This window comes from Ursus arctos, unplaced genomic scaffold (genome assembly GCF_023065955.2).
Source record: "Ursus arctos isolate Adak ecotype North America unplaced genomic scaffold, UrsArc2.0 scaffold_10, whole genome shotgun sequence".
In the NCBI taxonomy this organism is placed as follows: Eukaryota; Metazoa; Chordata; class Mammalia; order Carnivora; family Ursidae; genus Ursus; species Ursus arctos.
The window spans coordinates 50,391,679-50,413,241 of NW_026622764.1; the positions used below are offsets into that span (position 1 = coordinate 50,391,679).

General features: G+C 36.0%; 1 protein-coding gene across 3 annotated transcripts in view; it reads right to left on the bottom strand.

Annotated features, from left to right (window-relative positions):
* VWA8 (von Willebrand factor A domain containing 8) overlaps nucleotides 1-21,563 on the bottom strand; it is a 336,953-nt gene that overhangs the window by 299,453 nt on the left and 15,937 nt on the right. Inside the window, exon 2 of one of the 3 annotated variants that reach the window (XM_044381840.3) lies at nucleotides 860-996. The exons of the other annotated variants lie outside the window; for them this stretch is intronic. The gene's annotated coding sequence lies outside the window, so the exon portion shown is untranslated. The remainder of the gene's footprint in view (nucleotides 1-859; nucleotides 997-21,563) is intronic. 3 annotated transcript variants of the gene reach the window in all.

The window sequence follows — 21,563 nt, forward strand, 5'->3', positions numbered from 1 at the left end:
TAATGGATACTGGGGCAGGGCAATCAGAGAGATTCTCATGGAGAGTTTCAATGGTTTTTGATAATATTCTAGTTTCTAAATTTGATGTGGGTTAGTGTTTCCTTTATTATTGTGTTGCATTTTACACATAAACACATACATATCTCCTACAAGTCCTTTATATGTACTGAATATATTCCATATTTTTTACCCTTTATTTAACCACTCAGTGAGGTCATGAAAGAATGCAAAGATCAAACTAAGAACACTTGCCAAAGCTAAAGCTGTGCTTCCCCCACCAACCCCAACAGCACAACTTTACCAGTCTATCCCCACCCCACCCACAAAGCTAACACTTAACCATTGGAAAAAATAAAGATAAATTGCTGATTTCCTTTATCATGGTGACATGATCAAGAACAAGGTTTGGGGGGCAGCCTGGTTGGTTTGTCATGTCACTGGGATCACACTAAAGCAACTTCTAATTTCCCCAAACCAAGTGCCTTTGTGTCTGAAAATCAGAGACTCATCACCTAAGTGGAGGTGCCTGGCTTCTCTCCTGTCCTCTATGAGTCCTCTACAACATGCACAGGGAGCGTATCACCCCCAAGGGGGCAAAAACTGGTCCTTGGAAGAGGGGTTGAAAAAAATTCTTAGATATTACAATGGTCTGTTGTCCACTAAAGGGATACTGTACGTAAAAACATATAGTATATCTGAGGTATATAACATTTCATGAGATTGGGGAAAGACAATGGGGGCTAAATGTCCTTAGATGAGCAATAATGAAAAACAGATTGAAACACATTGCTCTAATTTATATAGAATCTACCTTTGAGAATCTACCAAGGAGTTTCAGGATGTTATGGAAGCGATTCACCTGAGACTGGAGATTCAACTTCATTTGTAACTATCAAATGTCCACTTAAACTATTTTCTTTCCCACTTTAGGCCGTAAATCCATCTTTGTGATATATAGTTTACTCTTTCGTACTTCAAGATGAGCCAGTCTGCTTGCTGTGTAAGGATGACACAAGGTAAGAGTTAAGAAGCTCTAATTTCTCTATCATAAAATCAAACGATGTTCCCTATCCCACAGATCTGCTACCTCTTCTTACGCCAATATCAAATACATAATTAAAAACATAAACACTTTTGGGATTTCTTTTTCCTTATGTTTTCACAAATCTCAGCTTACTTTGGCCACAGGCCCTCTCTGCGCTGTTCTTACAGTTTGGTGTCACTCCTTTGTATTTAGCTTTGGCAATGTGCCTGACCTTCCATTACCCAGACTTGCCTATTTAAAATACGACATTTCCAAAGTTCTAGAAGGTATAGCCAAGTAGGTCTCTTCGGCTTCCTCCCACTGTTTATTATTTATAACTATTTGTAACTGTTCATAATTATAGTCTCCATTTAGTTCTGTATAGTTCCATTCCATTTTGAATGCCTTGACCTTGGAACTATATACATTTTCAAGACTTTTTTTAAAGTTAAAGGCAGCAGTTCCTAATCAAATGTGAGGGCTGCCCCTCACAACTTGTCAGTATCAATAAAGTGCTGAGGTTTAGGAATAATTTAATTTTTTTTTAGCAAACTCGTGAAGAATCAATTATATCTCTAATTACAGAGCAGTTTATATACCATGTACTTTCTTGAGTAGAAGAGAAAGAGTTATTTAAAGTGGGAACTGAGTATAATCCTGAGTATGCTCACAGGAGTGCCTTCCACTCAGCATGACCCTCATGTGTTGAGAACCACTGGCAGAAGGCACATCTGACAATTCTCAGCAATCCTTTCTTTACTCTTGCCACTCAACAGTGGTTCTCAAGTAGGGGCAATACTGCCACCACTCTATGCCGGCCAGAAGGCATCTGGAAACGTCTGGGGGTACTTTTAGTTGTTGCAAAGCTTTGGAGGATGAGGGATAATTTGGGACATTACTGACATTTAGTGATGCTAAATACAATGTCCAAGATAGTCCCATCTGCCCAATATGTCAGTGGCACCCTTGTTGAGAAATACTGTGTCTGGATTTTTTTCTTTTTTTTCCAGGTTTCTGTTGCTTGCATACCTCTAATGAATTATTTCTATCTAGTCACAATAAGCCCAGAGGAAGAGTTCCTCTTAGTTTCCCCTACCTTCTGAAAGATGAAACAGTTAGGGAGGCAAGTCAGTAGTCAAGAAGTTCTATCTTTATTTATTTATTTATTTATTTATTTATTTATTTATTTAAAGATTTTATTTATTTATTCGACAGAGACAGAGACAGCCAATGAGAGAGAGAACACAAGCAGGGGGAGTGGGAGAGGAAGAAGCAGGCTCATAGCGGAGGAGCCTGATGTGGGGCTCGATCCCATAACGCTGGGATCACGCCCTGAGCCGAAGGCAGACGCTTAACCGCTGTGCCACCCAGGCGCCCCAAGAAGTTCTATCTTTAGACTGATCTGCTAGATATCAGGATCTCTAAGGCTCTCATCACCACATTTCAATTCTACATAAGTTTCTTAATACATAGAAGCAGCTTCTGAATCCTGTAGCTGGCCTTGTTGTCTATGCTATACCTTCAATAAGACTTCTTCTTTTCCCTTATTTTTCCTTCTCCAATAAACAGTCATAATAATAGCAATAATTTATTGCATTCTTTTCATGTGCCAGGTAAAAATACAAATGACTTTTCATACAGGATCTCTTTGAGAACTCACAACAACCCTAGGAGGTAGCAGACTATACTGTGTCAGGACACAGAATGGGGCCAAGCTGTTCAAATCCCAATTCTGCTGTCTACTAGCTATATAAACGTCATCAGTTATTTCAATTCTCTGTGCTTAGTTTTTCCATCTGTATAACAGATATAACAAATGTACTTATTTATAAGGTTATTATGAGGATGAAATTTGGCACTCAGAACAGTGTCTGGTAATGGTAAATACCATATAAGCATTCTTTAAATATTCATTACCTATGTTTCACGAACAAGAAAATTAAAGTTCTTGAGGGGCTAGCATTTGTCCACAGTTGCTATATGCATGAACCAGGACTTAGACCTAAGCTTTTGAGTTCAAAGCTTGCACTCTAGCCAGTATGTCCTACTGCCCCTCCAAAATCTTTTTAACAGGCTCTATCTTCAGATCCAAGATTTTTCCTACAAGTGTGCACCTCATGGGGCTCCATCGAATTTAATGGACTTGCTTTTCTGGCCATTAATTCTATTTCTTGGTTTTTGAGGATGACAGTGATACCGTGTTTTACTCCTTTTATTGAAATTCAATTCATTTTGTTGTTTACACTATGACATGAGAGGACCTGTCTCTCTGGGAAAAAAAAAAAAAAACCTCCCATTTTTACTTATTCATATTATAGTTTAGTCTATTTTGTCAAAGAAAATATTTAATTTGTCAAAAAATTGTATTAAACTACTGAGAGAAAGCATCATGTACTGCTATGTGGCGTCTGTGGTGTATTTTACATTAATGCTTGAAACTAGCTGTATTTTTAGGATGGCCTCAAGAAAACATGAGTCATACTTAAAAGCATTCCAGAAATAGAAACAAGATGTAAGACTGTACATTACGAACATCTGCAAAACAAACTGCCAAGCTGCCATGCATAACCTCATATAAACACAGCCCTGCGTGCACGAGAAAACCCTGACTTCAGTGTTTTCAAGCACAAGATGCTACCTTCCAGGAGTCCACATAATGATAAACTGATGTCAATAACACCAGAGAGCTTGATCCTATATTCTAACATTTCCTTCTCTATGTAAAAATAAAACATCTGGTTCATGTTGGGCTACATTCCTTATTCAATCCCTACCCAATACTTGTTTCAAAAAAAAAAAAAAATGTGTACTATTTTTGCCCAGGCATATTCAAGGGCTTTAAAATAAGTCTATTAAAGGAATCCAAATTATAATTTTCTCCCTCCACAGACTTAAATTTGTCATACATGTAAAGATTAAAATTAAAATTTCAGAAAATTACACAGAGTTCTAATTTCATTATAGTAAGTCCTTTAAAACTAGTGATGTTTTTGTAAGCATCCCAAGGGGCAACATAATATAATGGAGGAAAAAAAAAAGCCTTTGAAGCCAAACAGACCTAGCTGTGATTTCTCATCCTGTCCTTTATCAGTGTCCTTGGACAAGAATTCTGAATCTTCCGGGCTTAAGTTTTCTTATTTTCAAAAGAGCAGTAATAATACTTATCAAGTATGACTATTATGAGGATTACAGGTAAAGCATCGTGTCAAACCCCTCAGCCAGTGAGAACCACGAACGGAAGAATATTAAAGCCTTACCCTCACCTGCAAAATCCTTTACCTGGTGTGTGTCCTAGACACACAGGCTGCACAGTGTGGACTCAGTGATAACGAATGGGCTTCTGGGTTTATACTCAAATAACCTTCCGGACCTAGAGCCCACCCTGAAGAAATAAAGGAGAAAGGAACCCAACATTTACCACATCCCTGAGTGGCAGAGCTTATGTTAGGTACTTCCTCATGGCATTGCAGTGTACTCACCGTAGCCATCCTAGAAAATAGTTCAGAAAGAACCGGAACCCAAGCCTGCCACACTGCCCTGCAGTCACTCTTACCACATCACAATGAGAGATTTCAAAAGAATCACAACTCATCTCACTGCAAGTACATGTTCATCTACTAAAATGTCACTTATCACATATCATTCTGTACTTGAATATAATGGATGTCAGGGGAAAAAAACACGGTATGTTTAGAACTGAAGTCTACATCATTTACCACATGGGCTAACTGAACTAAGAAATTAAATCATTCACGCAGCTACATTTGTTAAGGAACTAATATATAGGCTTGGCGGCAAGAACACAAAAATGAATACAGTAAGGTCCTCTGAAGGTGTCAAAGGAAAACACTGCGTATATACAAAGCCTCAGTTTATATAAAGCCGCTCATCTATAATGTAGACTGATGAATCTGATTCAATACAGCTGTAATCAAAATTAAATGAGAAGTACAATATTGACCAGCACAGTACTCAGAATAGAGAAGCCATTCAATTTTTCTTAAAACTGGAAAAACCCATCAATATACATTAAATAAATGGAAGCATATCCATATACAATGATTAAGGGTCAAGCTGTTTATTTTTTCTGTAGAGATGTTAGAATAAGAGTATATATGTGCATGTTTTTCTTGTATTTGCACAGAGAAATACAGAAAAGATATCTCTGAAACTAATAACATGGCAATTAATGTAAACAGAAACAGGGGTGAAACTAAGATTTCTCAATGTGCACTTTTTTATATTGTTTTGGTTTCTGAACCATACAAATGTATTATTTCTACAAAAAAAAAATAAGTTACTTTTTTAAGTCAAGTTTTAGAAAATCCTTTAGACAGAATAATTTCTATAATATAATGCTTTGTGAAAATGGTCACGAAATAGTACATATAGAATATTTTCTTAAATGATGCATGTAAATACAGTCATTTTTAAAAACACTGGGTACATTTATAAGATATGACTCACACAAAGTATATTCTCTGACCAAAATTAAATTAAATTGAAAATTAATAATAAAAAGATCTTTGGAAAATCTCCAAATATTTAGAAACCAAATGGCACCACATGGGTCAAAGAAGAAATCAAAAAGGAAATTGCCAAGCACACTGAACTAAATGTAAGTGAAAACACAATGTATCAAAATTTATGGCATGCCACTAAAGCAATACTGAGGGGAAATTTTATAGCACTAAATGTCTATATGGAGAAAAAGGAAGGATTTCAAATTAATGACCTCAGCTTCTGCCTTAAGGTACTGGAAAAGGAAGAGCAAATGAAACGCAAAGAAATGAAATTTATACTGATCAGAGCTTAAATCAATGAAAGGGCAAACACGATAATTTTTAAAAATTAATGAAACCAAAATCTCTCTTTGAGAAAATCAATACAGTTGACAAATCAGGAAAGACTGATGAGGAAAGAGAGAAGACACAAATTACCAAAGTCAGGAATATGAGACAGGGGTTGACATGAAGTACAGATACTTCAGATATTAAAAGGAGAATTAGCGAATATTGTGAAAATTTTTATGCCAATACACTCCATAACTTGGACAAAATAGACAAATTCCTTGAAAGACAAATTCCTTTAAAAAGTCAGCTGTTCTTGGGGCACCTGGTGGCTCAATTGGTTAAGCGTCCAACTCCTGGTTTCAACTCAGGTCATGATCTTGCAGTCATAGGATCCAGCCCCACTTCAAGCTCCACACTGAGTGTGGAGCCTGCTTGAGATTCTCTCTCTCCCCTCCACCCACCCACCTACATTCCCTTTCTCTCTCTCTCTCAAAAGTCAGCTGTTTCTTAGCTAATACAAGAAAAGGGAACATTAATAACTATATCTAACAAAGAAACTAAATTAATTAAAAACCTTCCCATGAAGAGAAGAAAACTCCAGGCCAAGATAGCTTCAAGGTGAAGTCTACCAAACATTTAAGGAAAAATGCCAATTTTATACAAATTCATTCAGAAAACTGGAAAGTGGGAAATACTTCCCAATTCATTCTATGAGACCAGCACTGCCTGAATACTAAAGCCTTGACAAAGACATCAAAAGGAAAGTGCTATGGACTGAATGCATTCCTCTAAAATTCACATGTTGAAATCCTAACTCCCAATATGATAGTATTAGGAGGTGGGGCCTTTGGAAGGTGATTAGGAGCCCTCATGAATGGGATTAGAACCCTTACAAGAAAAGACACAGGTGCTTGCTCCTTCTCTCCACTCTTTTTGCCACGTGTGGATACGAGAAGTCAGTGGTTCACAATCCAGGAGAGAGGGCCTTGCCAGAACCCAACCATAACCCGATCATAATGACGCCCTTATCCCAGACTTCCAGCCCCTAGAACTGTGAGAAATATATTTCAGGTTTTTTATAAGTCACCCAAATGATGATGCTCTGTTATAGCACCTGGACCTAGGACCAAAAGAAAGCTGAACATCAATATTCTTCATAAATATAGACGCAAAAATTCCAAACAGAATTCTCTCAAACTGAAGCCAGTTATATGTTAACAAGCTAAAAAAAGAAAAACCACATTATCATGTCAAAGAACACAGAAAAAACACTTGAAAAAAATAAAATCCTGCTTCCTGATTAAAATCTCTAAGCAATCCACAAAGGGGAGAAAACTTCCTCAACTTGATAACGTATATGAAAAACCTATACCTACCATACTTCAGGGTAAAAGGCAGAATGCTTTCCCCCAAGATCAGGAATAAAACAATATTCTCTCCTCTCACCACTTCTACTCAACATTTACTGGAAGTACTAGCAAAAACAGTGAGGCCAAAAACAAACAAAAAGCACTACCCCATTAAAAAGCAGCAGCATTACCTTTATTTATATATAACATGATTGTTTATACAGAAACTGTGATGAAATCCACAAAAGAAGCTCTAGGATTAATAAGTGAGTTTAGCAAGGTGCCAAGATACAAGATCAATATACAAAAATCAGTTGTACTTCTTTGTTGAAATTAAAAAAATACCATTTATAATAACATCAGAAAATATGAAATACTTGAATGATGACTGACAAAATGAATGCAAGACCTGTACACTGAAAACAACAGAAGGGGAGCCTGGGTGGCTCAGTTGTTTGAGCACCCAACTCTTGATTTTGGCTCAGGTCATGATCTCAGGGTCCAGGATGGAGCCCTGAGTCTGGCACTGTGCTGTGCGTGGAGCCTGCTTAGGATTCTCTCTTTCCCTCTTCTTCTGCCTCTCCCCCTACCCTGCCCCTCTTTCTCAAAGAGAAAAAAAAACAGCAACAAAACACTGCTGAGAGAAATTAAAGATATAAATGAATGAAGAGCTACCCATTGTTTATGGGTTAGAAAACTCAATATTATTAAGATATTGAATCTATAGATTCAATGCAATCCCAATCAAAATCCCAGCAGGTTTTTGTTTTTGTGTGTGTGTGGAAACTGACAAGCTGATTCTAAAATCATATAGACGCAAAGGACCCAGAATAGTCAAAACATCTTTGTAAAAGAACAAAGATGGAAGACTAACCTTGCCTGATTTCAAGATTTATTATAATACCATAGTAATCAAGATAGTGAGACTTTGGTGTCAAGACAGACAGAGATCAATGGAACAGTCTAGAAATAGACTCACAGTATGTATGGACACTGATTTCTGACAAAGGTACAAAAGAAATTCAGTAGAGAAAGGATAGTCTTTTCAGCAAACGGTGCTGAAACAATTAGATATCTATATGCAAAACATAAACTTTGACCCATACCCTATACAAAATGACCTCTGACTCACACCATATATAAAAACTAACTTAACATGGATAATAAACCTAAATATAAACTATGTATACAATTGTGAAGACATCTAGGAAAAAACAAGAAAAAATCTTTGTGACCTTTGGTTAGACAAAGATTTCTTAGGTATGACACCAAAACCACAATCCATAAAAGTAAAAACTGATAAATTGGATTTCACTAAAATTTAAAATGGCTGCTTTTCAAAAGACACAATTAAAAAAATTAAAAGACAAGTCACAGACTGAAAGAAAATATTTGCAAATCTTGTATCTGGTAAATTCCTTATATCCAGAATGTATGAAGAAATCTCAAAACTGGGTACCTGGGTGGCTCAGTCAATTAAGCATCTGCCTTCAGCTCAGGTCATGATCCCATGGGATCCAGCCCCAGGTTGGGCTCCCTACTCAGTGGGGAGCCTGCTTCTCCCTCTCCCTGTGTAGCTTGTGCTTGCTTGCTCTCTCTCTCTCTCCCTCTCTGCCAAATAAATAAATAAAATCTAAAAACTCAAAAAGAACGCAAACACCCTAATAAAAAAGTGGGCAAAAGATGTGAGTAGACACTTTATCAAAGATATACAGATGGCAAATAAGCACATAAACATATGTTCAATATCACTAGTCACTAGGAAATGCAAATCAAAATCACTATGACATACCACTACATACCCATTAGAATGGCTGAAATTAAAAAGACTGACCATACCAAGAGCTAGCAAGAACGCAGAGGAACTGGAACTCTTACACACTGCTGGTAGAAATGGAAAGTGACACAACTACTTTGGAAAACAGAACGGCAGTTTCCTGAAAAGTTAAATATCTACTATGTGATACAGCCAGTCCACTCCTAGGTGTTTACACAAGAAAAAAGAAAGTATTATGTCCATATAAAGAATTATACTGAATGTTCAGAGTAGTTTTATTTCAAGAGCCTCAAAATAGTAACAACGATGTCCATCAACAGATGAATGAACAAACTGTAATTACTCAGCACTGAAAAGTAATGAACTATTGAGACATGCAACATGAAAGAATCTCAAAATAATTATGCTAAGTGATAGAAATCAGATAAAAATAGAATGTATATTATATGATTCCATTTATGTAAAATTCTAGAAAATCCAAATAGATCTAAAAAGCAGATCAGTGATTCCCAGAAAATGAAGGAATCAGGGGACATTATAAAGGGATACAAGTACACTTTTGGGGGTAAGGAATTTATTTGATCAATATTTTGATTGATGATGTTTCATGGTTACATACATATGTCAAAACGTATGAAACTGAAAAAAAAAACTTATGAAACTGTACATTGAAATATGTGAAATTTACTGTATGTAAATTATACTTAGTAACATTATTTTTTAAAGATTAGAATAACACATTAAAATTTTAACAGTGTTTATAATTAGACTTATAAATGATTTCAGTTTTATCTTTTTGTTTTTCAGTATTTCAGTATCCCAAGTTTTTTGTATGCATCACGTTTTATTTTTGTAATAGGAACACGAAGTTATAGTTCTTTTGAAAAACCACATTGCAAAGTAATAATAGCCATAATGGAAGTAAAGAATAACTGATACACAGGGAAAGTAGTAATATGACAGGTAACATATATTAGAATATTTTGACCAATTGATCACAATTTAACACCCAAAATTCAATTTGCAACTCAGCTTCTTGTAAAGTTCTCATCATCCATTACATATTGTTACATTGTGATAAACCACTGAAGATATCTTTGTTGGTCTTGGGGTAGCTAGCCAAATTCATAACAAGACTACACCAACCAAAAACATAGAATGAAACCAAAGGAATGACCTTTAGTTATGAACACATCTCAGAAGAACCAAGAATTTTTAGGTCCTGTCAAATGAATCTTTATTTTTATGATTCAGGTCACAGAAAAAGCAGTTATAATGGATATATTCTTTAGTAAGTTTCATCTTAAACATGAGGGTTTTATTAGCTATTTTTAAAGTTATAATCCAATACATGCTTACTGAAACAAAGAAAAAAAATCCAAAAATGTAAAAAGAAAAATGATCTCTCTTGACCCCTTCCATTCGCAGCCTCACTCCTAACCCAATGCCCTCGAAAAAACTCAAAGTTAAAAACCTGGAGTGTAGCCTTCCATACTTTTTTCTGTATACAGAAAGACATATAACATACCTGCAAAAGGTCTTTAAATTGTTTAAAAAAAAAAAAAAAAGTATCAGACTTTATATATACCCTGAAGTCTGCAACTTTTTTTTTCAGTCTGCAATTTTTGCTGAACAATATGGCATGGACACCCTCAAGGTCCACAGATATAAATCTAACATTCTTTTTTAGCAGCTGCAGAAGTCCATAACATTGGTAAACAATAATTTTATTCAACCATTCCTCTACTGATACACTCATTGCTTCTAGTTTTTGTCACTATCAGTAACAACAAAATGTTGGAATACATATTGTGTACAAATATTCTTCATGTACTGATATTTTCCTTAATGAATGTAACTTGACAAAGAAATTGCTACATCAAAAGGTTTGTTTTTTTATTTTAATAACTACTACCATATTACTTTCCAAAGAAGACATATCAACTCATACTCCTACCAGCAATGTACAGTAACAACTTTTCCCTGCAATCTTATAGGTACTGGACATTGTAATACTTTTCATTTTTTTAGATTTATTTATTTATTTGGGAGACAGGGAGAGAGAGCATGCGCACATGCATCCGTGAGCAGGGGGAGGAGCAGAGGGAGAGAAACTTCAAGCAGACTCCCTGCTGAGTGCGGAGTCCACCACGAGGCTTGATCCCACAACCCATAAGATCATGACATGAGCCAAAACCAAGAGTCCCACACTCAACCGACTGAGCCATCCAGGTGCCCCTAAATTCCTTTCTAATTTTGGCCCAGGTGATGCATGAAAATTGCTATCTTATAGTATAATTTGTATCTCTCTAACTATTAAGCAGGTTCAGAACATACCCATTTGGATTCCCTCTCCTGTGGCATGCCTATTTAAATCCTTTGCCTATTTTCTACTGGATGATATGGTGTTTCTCAGCAATTTGTGAGATATATTTGTATATTAAGGGTATTAATCCTCTATCATATGTATTAGATATCCATTAAAATGTGACTCTTAAGTTAGGGGTTTACTACTTGAATTCATTTTCACATTCAAACAATGTCATCAATAGTGGTTAAATTACCACATAGAACCAAATTAGACTACATATACATTACATAATTCAAAAATTGTATATCTGCAATGAAAGTTGCAGAAAGCAGCAACGGAAAATAAAAAGCAACAAAATGCATCAAGAAATGTTGAGTTATCTTTAGAATGGTGCCTGGGAGAAAGAGGACTAAAGAAAATTTAGCACTGAATAAAGATTGCTATGGACTCTGGAGGAGACTTCAGGCCATCTTACAGGGCTTTAAAAGTTGATGGGACTCTTCCCTTTGAGGGTTCTATTCTAGCTAAAGAAATCTTAAATGAAGTCCTTTTCTCCAAGTAAATTCTCATGAAATGAATAGCAATGAGTGCCCTACTGAAAATAAGGCAAATCTTTTTTTTTTTTTTTAAGATTTTATTTATTTATTTGACAGAGAGACAGCCAACGAGAGAGGGAACACAAGCAGGGGGAGTGGGAGAGTAAGAAGCAGGCTTCCCGCTGAGCAGGGAGCCCATGTGGGATGCAGGGCTCAATGCGGGGCTCAATGCAGGGCTCAATGCAGGGCTCAATGCGGGGCTCGATCCCAGGACCCTGGATCAGGCCCTGAGCCAAAGGCAGATGCTTAACAACTGAGCCACCAAGGCGCCCCAGAAAATAAGGCAAATCTTAAAGGATTGGAGGCTTTGCTCCTCAGACTGCTGTTGGAGCTCTGACTCTATTCTTTAAGTGAATCTTAGCTAAGATCTTCCTGGAGGCCTTCTGTGTAAGCTTTGCCACTCGCTCATTAAAACTGACAAGTAGCTGCAATGATTGTTCAACATTATCCACAGACACAAAGATGACAGTTTTTCCATGTTATTCTGTCATTTACATGTTGATGAATTTCTCAAACCCCTTGAAATTATTTACATACACACCCCTTCCCCAAAAAATCTTTCACATGGTTGCCTTTATGCCAAAAATCACCACTTTTAAAGCACAATGTTGTAATTCTTACAGAAAACCTTTGTGGGCCCTAATTGCTTGGATATGAGCTCAGTGTGTCCAGTAAACCTTAAATGACCTCAATATAATTGGTCCATGGACTGCAATAAGAAGATTATGTAAGGAAGCAAAAATATAACTCTAACTCTGAAGTCGACTTTAAAGTCATCTATTGAAAACCAGCTACCCTGGAGATCACCTCATAAGTCAAATGCTGGAAGAAATACCAGCTTGATACAATATAGTATAACTTCAAGAACAAAAACATGAAGGAACCCCTTTTCAACAGCTGACAATTTCATCTAAGCCTTGAGATGCAGTTTTCATACAAAAAGGCAAAAATCTTCAATTACCCACTTCAACACTTGCAGGGGAGAGACTAGGGACTAAAATGATAAGTGGGAGTTATAATGGTTAAGGCAGGGGGTACAGACAAGACCTAGATAATAAAAAGCCTGAAGAACAGTCCAACTCCTCTGTCTGTTATGTGCCCGGCACTGGGCTAAATGCTGTGTCCAACACTGTTCAAATGAGAAGCTGACAACTGACTATAAGATTATCTCATATAGTCAATGAATTAAGAAACTTTACTTTCATGAGGTAATACTGCTTTCACGTGTTTTTAAATTGAATTTTAGACTTCCACTTGAGAATACTCCCAGCCTATAGCATCTCTGTCGGCTAACATGATTTCTACCACTTCCATTAAAAAGATGTTAAATATGAATATGAGGGTTCATGTCTCAACACTGTGATTTTTATTTCTTCACTACTAAAAGACAACAGTTGATTTTCAGTGCTCTAAATAAATTTAGAAAAGACACAAATAAAATAGCACTGCCATGCCTCAACTATTTCAATATTTTTCAATATTTTCATTATTTTCCACACTCTTAAATTCCAGAAGAGTTATCTAACATACCAGTCTTCTTTTCATTCCCAGATTTACTCTAAAGAAACGTAGCCAGAAATACCGTGACAGACTATTAAAAAAAATTAAACTGAAGTCAGGAAATCTGGGCTTTGCTACTAATTAATTAGTCTTCTGACCTCTTTCTTATGGTCCTACCTTCCTGGTTATGAAATGAGTTTCAGAGAGGATAATAATTGCTAAAGTTCCTTTCCTTAGCAAAAGTCTATCATTTTATGTTTCATTTAAAAATGTTAAATATGCAAAAAGCAAAGAGCTAAATTGGAGCATAAATATAGGTAGGTAAGTAACAGGGTATCAAACTTCAACAAAACACCATTTTCAAAATATTTTAAAACATTTTAAAATGTAACTCCAAAAGAGGGAGGAAGAAAAGCTATCAAAGTTCTCTCATAACCAAAACCCATAATCTCCAATCAGTCATCTAATAGCAACAGTGAAGCCAAACAACTATGACTCCCATCATGGAAATAGTCCCTAGGAGAGGGAGAAGTAATTCAAAGAATACAATATTTGGGTTTTTTGTTTTTTGTTTGTTTGTTTTTAAGATTTTATTTATTTATTTGACAAAGAGAGAGAGCCAGCGAGAGAGGGAACACAAGCAACGGGAGTGGGAGAGGAAGAAGCAGGCTCCCAGCGGATGAGCCTGATGTGGGGCTCGATCCCAGAACGCCGGGATCACGCCCTAAGCCGAAGGCAGACGCTTAACGACTGCACCACCCAGGCGCCCCAAGAATACAATATTTGAACGTAATATAGTAAGTAGATGCTCAAAAACATGGTTTATTAATAAATAATCTACCCCAATCAATATGTAGCAACCATACAATGCTTATGTGGATATGTGAGATTTTGTTGACTTATAAGCTCAGCCACTTTTCCTATTTCAAGTTAACCAAACTCCCAATAGTCTTTCCCTTACGAATGAACGGGTGCTGTCGCTCATACAAAAGACTAGTAGAGACAATGTTAATAATTTACCACTGGGTAGAACATGCTACCACCATTTTGATATACAAACAATAATATATCTAAGGATACATAATTTATGAGTATGGTGGGAATAATGATGAATGCATAGCAAGCACAGAAAATGCCAACTGAAGTCTATACACCATCCAACTATTTTCAATATAAACTCTTTTCTGATAAATTTCAAAGGGTAAGTTACTAACACCTAAACACAAAATAAGTGAAAAATTTTGATTGCGTAACAGATGTATGAAACAGCAACAGAAATTCAAAGTACGTTAAACCAGAAAATGTTGAGGGTTTTTCTTTGTTTCTTTTCTGGGGTTCTTTGGTGACAACATATTTGAGTTTTGCTATATTTAAAAACAGATACCATTTACACATGGAACTTGATCTAAGCCAACTACTGCTATATTGCCCCCCAGTCATTTGCAGAATATGAAAATACATTCATTCAACTTATGTTTGTAAGTCTTAAATCTGATATCATTACTAGGATCCCTTGAATCCTTAAAGCTGGTATAGTCTTATTATACATTCTCTCACTTAATAAGACCCCCATCCCCCAAATGATTAAGCATCTGTGGCTACGATAAAATATTTTAGCATACCCCCAATGGGAGGGAGACGATGCCATCTTAGCTGTTAAAAGAAGGGAAGGATAGTGCTATCCCCTGCAGACAGCAGTCAGGCAATGACTATGCTTCATGTCTACATGAGGCTTGAAAGGCCAACATTCTTCCCACACTATAGACACAAGTTTTCTCTTTGAAAGAAAACTGAAGCTTTTTTGAAGAGTCTACGACCACCATGTGTGATCCTGGGAACAACCTAACAAAGGGCAAATTCAAAATCAAATCTAGAGAAGACATATTCCAGATTCATTTTTTACTTTATTTTATTTTTTAGAGAGAGAGAAAGTGGGGGAGAGGGAGAGGAAGAATCCCAAGCAGGTTCTACACCCAACATGGAGCCCGATGTGGGGCTCAATCTCATGACCCTGAGATCATGACCTAAGCCGAAATCAAAAGTCAGATGCTTAACTGACCAGACCACCCAGGCGCCCCTCCAGATTCATTTTTTAAGTAAAACTGAATGAAGACGAAAACATTTTTAGCATATCTCTTAAGCAGAATCATAGTAGCCCTTAGTATTAACCATATTCAACAGTGTCACAAGCATGGGATAATGGGACATAAGGAGGAACAGAATCAGGAGACTGAGGAAATGGTTGTGTTAGGTACTCATATTTATTGAGGACTATGTGCCAGGCATTATCCTATACATTTCACAGAGGCTATCTGATTGAATCCTTACAATATATCCATAAGGTTGAAATGATTGTTCCCACACTGGCAAGGAAATTCAGAGAAGTTAAATGACTAAAGAAATTCATACATCTAAGAAGAAGAAGAAGAAAGAGGAGGAGGAGAAGGGGAAGAAGAAAAATAGAAAAAGAAATTCATATCTAGGAAATAGTACAGACAAAATTATACACATAATCCTTCCCCTCCCAAATAGATGTTTCCATACAGAACCCAAACTATGAAACAGTTTTCCTACTGTCTATCAAGAGTGGACATTAGTCCTCATTTCTGAAGTTCATTATAAAAGTTAGCTACATTCATAATAAGAAAAAAGATCCAGAAATCAGGGGGGGGAATGAGTGTTTTCAATCATCAGGCAAGGTGTTATACATCTATTTTAAGTTTACTCTAAGTAAATATAACAACTTGTTTAAGATTTAAGTCCCTAGTCTCACCCCCAGAAAGGATTACTTATCAACTACAATAATATGATTAAGCATAACCATTAAATAATGAACGCTAAAAATAAATGTTCCTGACTCCCACTTCCAGTTAGGATGAAGAGAATTGAAGAGAATTTTACTTTCAACCTAACAACCAGAACAAGGCAGTTGATCTGTAAAAATCACAGTTTCTTAAAACCTACCATACAGCTAAGAATACAAAGAAACCTGAATGAACTAAATTCTAGAGAGCAATGAGCATTTTCAAGGAGAAGAGACCCACGGCTAACTTACATCCCTGGCAGAACGGTAGGAGGAGAAAGAATCTGCCATAGGTGTATCAGGAGAAGCAAGTTGAACTTTCAGCAAACTTAACAACGGTCACACACAAGCTGACATGATGAACTAATCTACTGAAAAGTCTCAGTCACAGAGAGAATCTGCACCTACCCACTAACTCTTTCCCACTGGCCTTCACTGAGTACATAGGGGTACACCCTAAAAACCAGACACAGGGCAAGAACTGAGAGGTATTCTTCCTGAAGCATACTGGACCATTTGTTAATACAAGGCAACAACCACGGAAGGCTGGGGGTGGGACAGAAGAAGCAACAGAAATCCCTTCAAGGCACTTCACGTCTTTATACCGTATAAGGCATTAGTTCTCACAGACGGTGTTAGGACAGAAGAGCTGAGATAAATTCCTCTGTGGCACTCTTGGCCTTCATTGATATGGCCTCTGGAGCCTGGAGGCAGGGCAACAGCATAAAGAGAGATCTGGGCTGGAGAAAGCAAAATACAGGACTAAATGGCAAAACTCCCCAGCAATTCTAAGATGCAACCATAAAGCAAAGAGACTAGCCATGGTTTGTAGAGCTGGAAATTCAGCTATAAAGCATAAAGAAAGCTCTGGAATCTCACCAGAATTCACATGCTGAACATTACTAAAGAGAAAGTCCTGATCTCTTCCTCAATACCTTTGAAGGTAGAGATAAGTGGAATCTAACTAATCTACAACAAAGCCCAGTCCCAGCTCAGGCACATATTAACTTGACTCAGCATTCCTCCTCCGGTGGCCCCCCAACCACAAACATGGGACTTAGCAGATGAAGAGACATGCCCTTTCCTGGGGGTAAATATCATTTACTTCAGTCTCTACTGTTCTTTTATACACAATGTCTGGCACACAGTAAAATATTATGAGACAAACAGAGAAGCAAGAAAATGTGATCCATGTTCAAAACTCAATAAAAGCCATTCTAAAAATGGCCTAGATGTTGGAATTATTAGACCATGAAAAACATGTTAAAATATCTAGTGCAAAAGGAGAACAACATGAATGTATTCAAGCATGAGAGACATAAAATATAAAGAAAACTGAATGGATGTAGAAATGAAAAATGTATTAACAGAAATGAATGAATCATTTGATGGGATGAACATAAGAGTGTACAAAGCGGAAAAGAAAACCAATTAACTTAATTATGGCCAAGAATTTTCCAAAATTGATTAAAGGTATTAACACAGAGACTCAAGGAACTTAGGGAAACACAGAGAAGTTAAATTCAAAGAACACACCTAGGTACATCAAAGCCAAACTTTTAGTTAAAAAAAGAAAAGCTTAAAAGAAAAATTTTAATGTAGATAGAGAAAAAAGACAACAACTATGAGTACAAAAAAATGACAGCTGACTTTTTATTAGAAAAAATAGAAACCAGAAAACAATAAAATGATGTCTTTAAAGTACTAAAAAACAAAACAAAACAAAAAAACTGGCATTCCCTATCCAGTGGGTGGGGGGGATCCTTTGAAAAGCAAAATAAAAACACATGTTAAGATAGACAAACAGATGAGGGGCACCTGGCTGGTTCTGTCAGGAGAGCACGCAACTCTTGATCTCCAGGTTGTGGGTTTGAGCCCCACACTGGGTGTGGAGCTTACTTTAAAAAAAAAAAAAAAAAAAGAGGGGTGCCTGGGTGGCTTGAGTTGGTCAAGCAACCAACTCTTGATTTCAGCTCAGATTGTGATCTCAGGGTCATGAGATCAAGCCCCATGCCCAGCTCTATGCTCAGCGGGGAGTCTGCTTGAGATTCTCTCTCTCTTTTCCTCTGCCCCTTCCCCTGCTCATGCTTACTCTCTCTCTTTTTCTCTCTCAAAATGAATTGAGTAAAATCTTAAAAAAAAAAAAAAAGACAACAGATGAGAGAATTCCTATCATAAGCCTACCAAAAAGAAGTGCTAAAAGAAACTTCTGGCTGAAGGGAAATGCTTTCAGATGGATGCCTGAATCTCCAGGAAGAAATGAAAAACAGCACAAAACATTAAAATATGGGTAAATATTAAAAACTTGAAAAATAATCTCCATTTTATATACATATATTTAATTTAAAATTTCATTGATTTCTTCAAAAACAATATTGTGGTATCTTAGCATTCATGCAATTAAAATACATGATAGCAAGACTACCAAGGTTATGAGAGGTAAATGAAAGTATAGTGTTGAAAAGTTATCACATTGTTCCTAAAACAGATCTATTATTTGAAAGTAGACTATGATAAATTGGAGATGTATATTATAGTCCCTAGAGCATCACTGTTCAACAGAGTATCCACTAGTCACACGTTGCTATTTGTATATTATAATCCCTAGAGCATCACTGTTCAATAGAGTATCCACTAGTCACACGTTGCTATTTGTATATTATAATCCCTAGAGCATCACTGTTCAACAGAGTATCCACTAGTCACACGTTGCTATTTAAATTTGAGTTTAAATTAACTAAGATTAAATAAAATCTAAAATTATTTTCCTTGTTGACTGCACTGGTCACACTTTGAATGGTTAATAACCAAATGTGGCTAGTGCCTGCTATATTGGACAGTACAAATATAGAACATATCCATCACTTCAGAAACTTCTATCAGACCGAACTACACTAGAAAAAGAGGCATAAGTAGACAGCCAATGGAAGAGACAAAATGGAATATATTATCTCTGAAAAGAAGATAATAAAAGACGTATATAAAAATATAAAGAGAACAAAGGCCAAAGAAAACATCAAGATGGCTGACATAAACACACTACATCAATAATTATATTAAATCTACATCAATAATTATATTAAATCTACATCAATAATTATATTAAATATAAACGGGCTGAACATTTCAATTCAAAGAAAGAGCTTGTCAGAATGGATAAATAAGCTGTTCATAAGACATACTTGAAATATAAAGGCACAGACTAGCTGAAAGTAAAATGAAAAAGAGCATACCATACAAACACTTAGCACAAGAAAGATGGTGTGGTTTACATTACTATCAGACAAAATAATCTTTAAGAAAAGAAACTGTTACCAGACAATGACAGCATTACATAATAATAAAATGGACCGTTCATAAAGAAGACATAACAATTATAAATGTGTACATACCTATTAGAGAGGTTCGAGATACACAAAATAAAAATTACTAGAATAAAGGGCAACAAATGTACACTCTACAATGATAATAGAAGGCTTTAACACCACTTTATCAGCAGTTGATTAAAGAGGTAGATAAAATTAAAAAGAACATAAAGGACTTGAACAATATTGTCAACATTGACCGAATTAATATTTATAGACTACAACACCCAATATCAGCAGAACACTAATTCTTTTCAAAGTTTACATGAAACACTCATCAATGAAGCCCTTATACTGATTGTTAAGTCTCAATAATTTCAATTTCAAAGAACCGAAACTCTACAGACTATGTTCTCTGACCATAACAGTATTAAATTAGAAATCAGTAACTGTAAGATAAAGAAAAACCAAATACTGAAAATAAGCAAACATACCTCTAAAAAACCCCTGGGCAAAGAAAAAAATTTGTAATTTTTAGAAATACCTTGAATGGAATAATAATGAAAATTTAAGATATCAGTATTTGTGAGGCAGAGCTAAAGCACAGTTTCGATGGAAATTTACAGCTTTGGACAACTACATCAGGAAAAAAGGGGCAAAAACAATAATCTGAACCTCTACCTTAAATAGTTAGACAAAGAATAGAAACCAAAGTAAATAAAAGTAAGGAAGTTATGGTAAAGAGTGGAAATCAGTGAAATAACAAATGGGCAAACAATAGAGAAAAATCAACAATGAAAAACTATTTTTTTAAAGTTAATATCATTGATAAACCCCTAGTACAGCTAATTAAAAAGAGAAAAAAAAAACACCCCATATTTCCAATATTAGGAATAAAAGAGGGAATAACAATATAGACTCTACAGATATTTAAAGCAGAATAAAGGCTACATTATGAAGAAAATGTCAATAAATTTTAAAACTGAGATGAAATGGACCTATCCCTTTGAAATAAAACAGAACTATAAAGTTCTTAGAAAAAAATACAATCTTCACAACCTTGAGGTAGGCAAAGATTTCTAAGACATAATAAGCACTAACCATAATAAAAGATAAACTCTATGTAATCAAAACTTGTCAACTAAAACATACCATTGAGAAAATAATTAGGCAAGGCAGAGACTGAAAAAACAGTATTCATAATACATAGATATGAGAAAGGACTCGTGTCATGAGTATATGAAGAACTTTTACAAGTCAATGATAAAAAGGCAAAATGTGCTTTTTTAAATAAGCAAAATATTTTAACAGACACATCACAAAAGATATACAAATAACGAGTAAGCATAAGAAAATATCTTGAACATCATTACTCATCAAGGACATGTAAATTAAAACCGCCATGAGAGGATGTGAACTATTGGAGTGAACTACTGGAAAAGCATGGTAAGGACCTCTGAAAATCCACTCCTCCATTAAAGCAATGGCAACACTTGCAAAAATTGTCAAAATTAATTTTTTCAGAACTCTAGAAATTAACAAGAGACTTTCAACAATCTGACAAGCATTTATCCAAGAAAAATGGGTGAACCTTCGTATGAACTGTAAGTTTTGTGGTCTTTTAACTTGTCCTGTTCCCATTTCTCTCCCCAGCTGTGTGGTAATCTTGACTACCAACCGCCCGCAATGCTGGTGAAAACCAGCAGCCTGGCCACCACGGAAGGGGACAGCACAGGGCTGCAGCTTCCTAATCATCCCAGCCCTAGAAAACTATCCCTACTTGACTTCTCTAACAGCTCCCTGAAAAGCTCCTTTTTTAGAATTTGACTTCATTTGACCCACTAAGAGCTCCCAGTGTGCAAACACCCCAGGGTGTTTGTCAAATTAAAAAAAAAAAAAATCAACAACTGTTTAACATCACAGCTGCCCGAGGCACCAAAACCAGTTGGAGCTAACAAAAGGATGACCAAAAAACAAACAAATAACTTAAAAGGAAAAACTGGGAATAAGATGTCCAAAGGAAGGCTTAAAAAACTACAGTGTATGTCTAGGAATCTAGAAGGCCATGCATATGTCTGGGAAACTTCTGAGAAGGGCCTAACAGC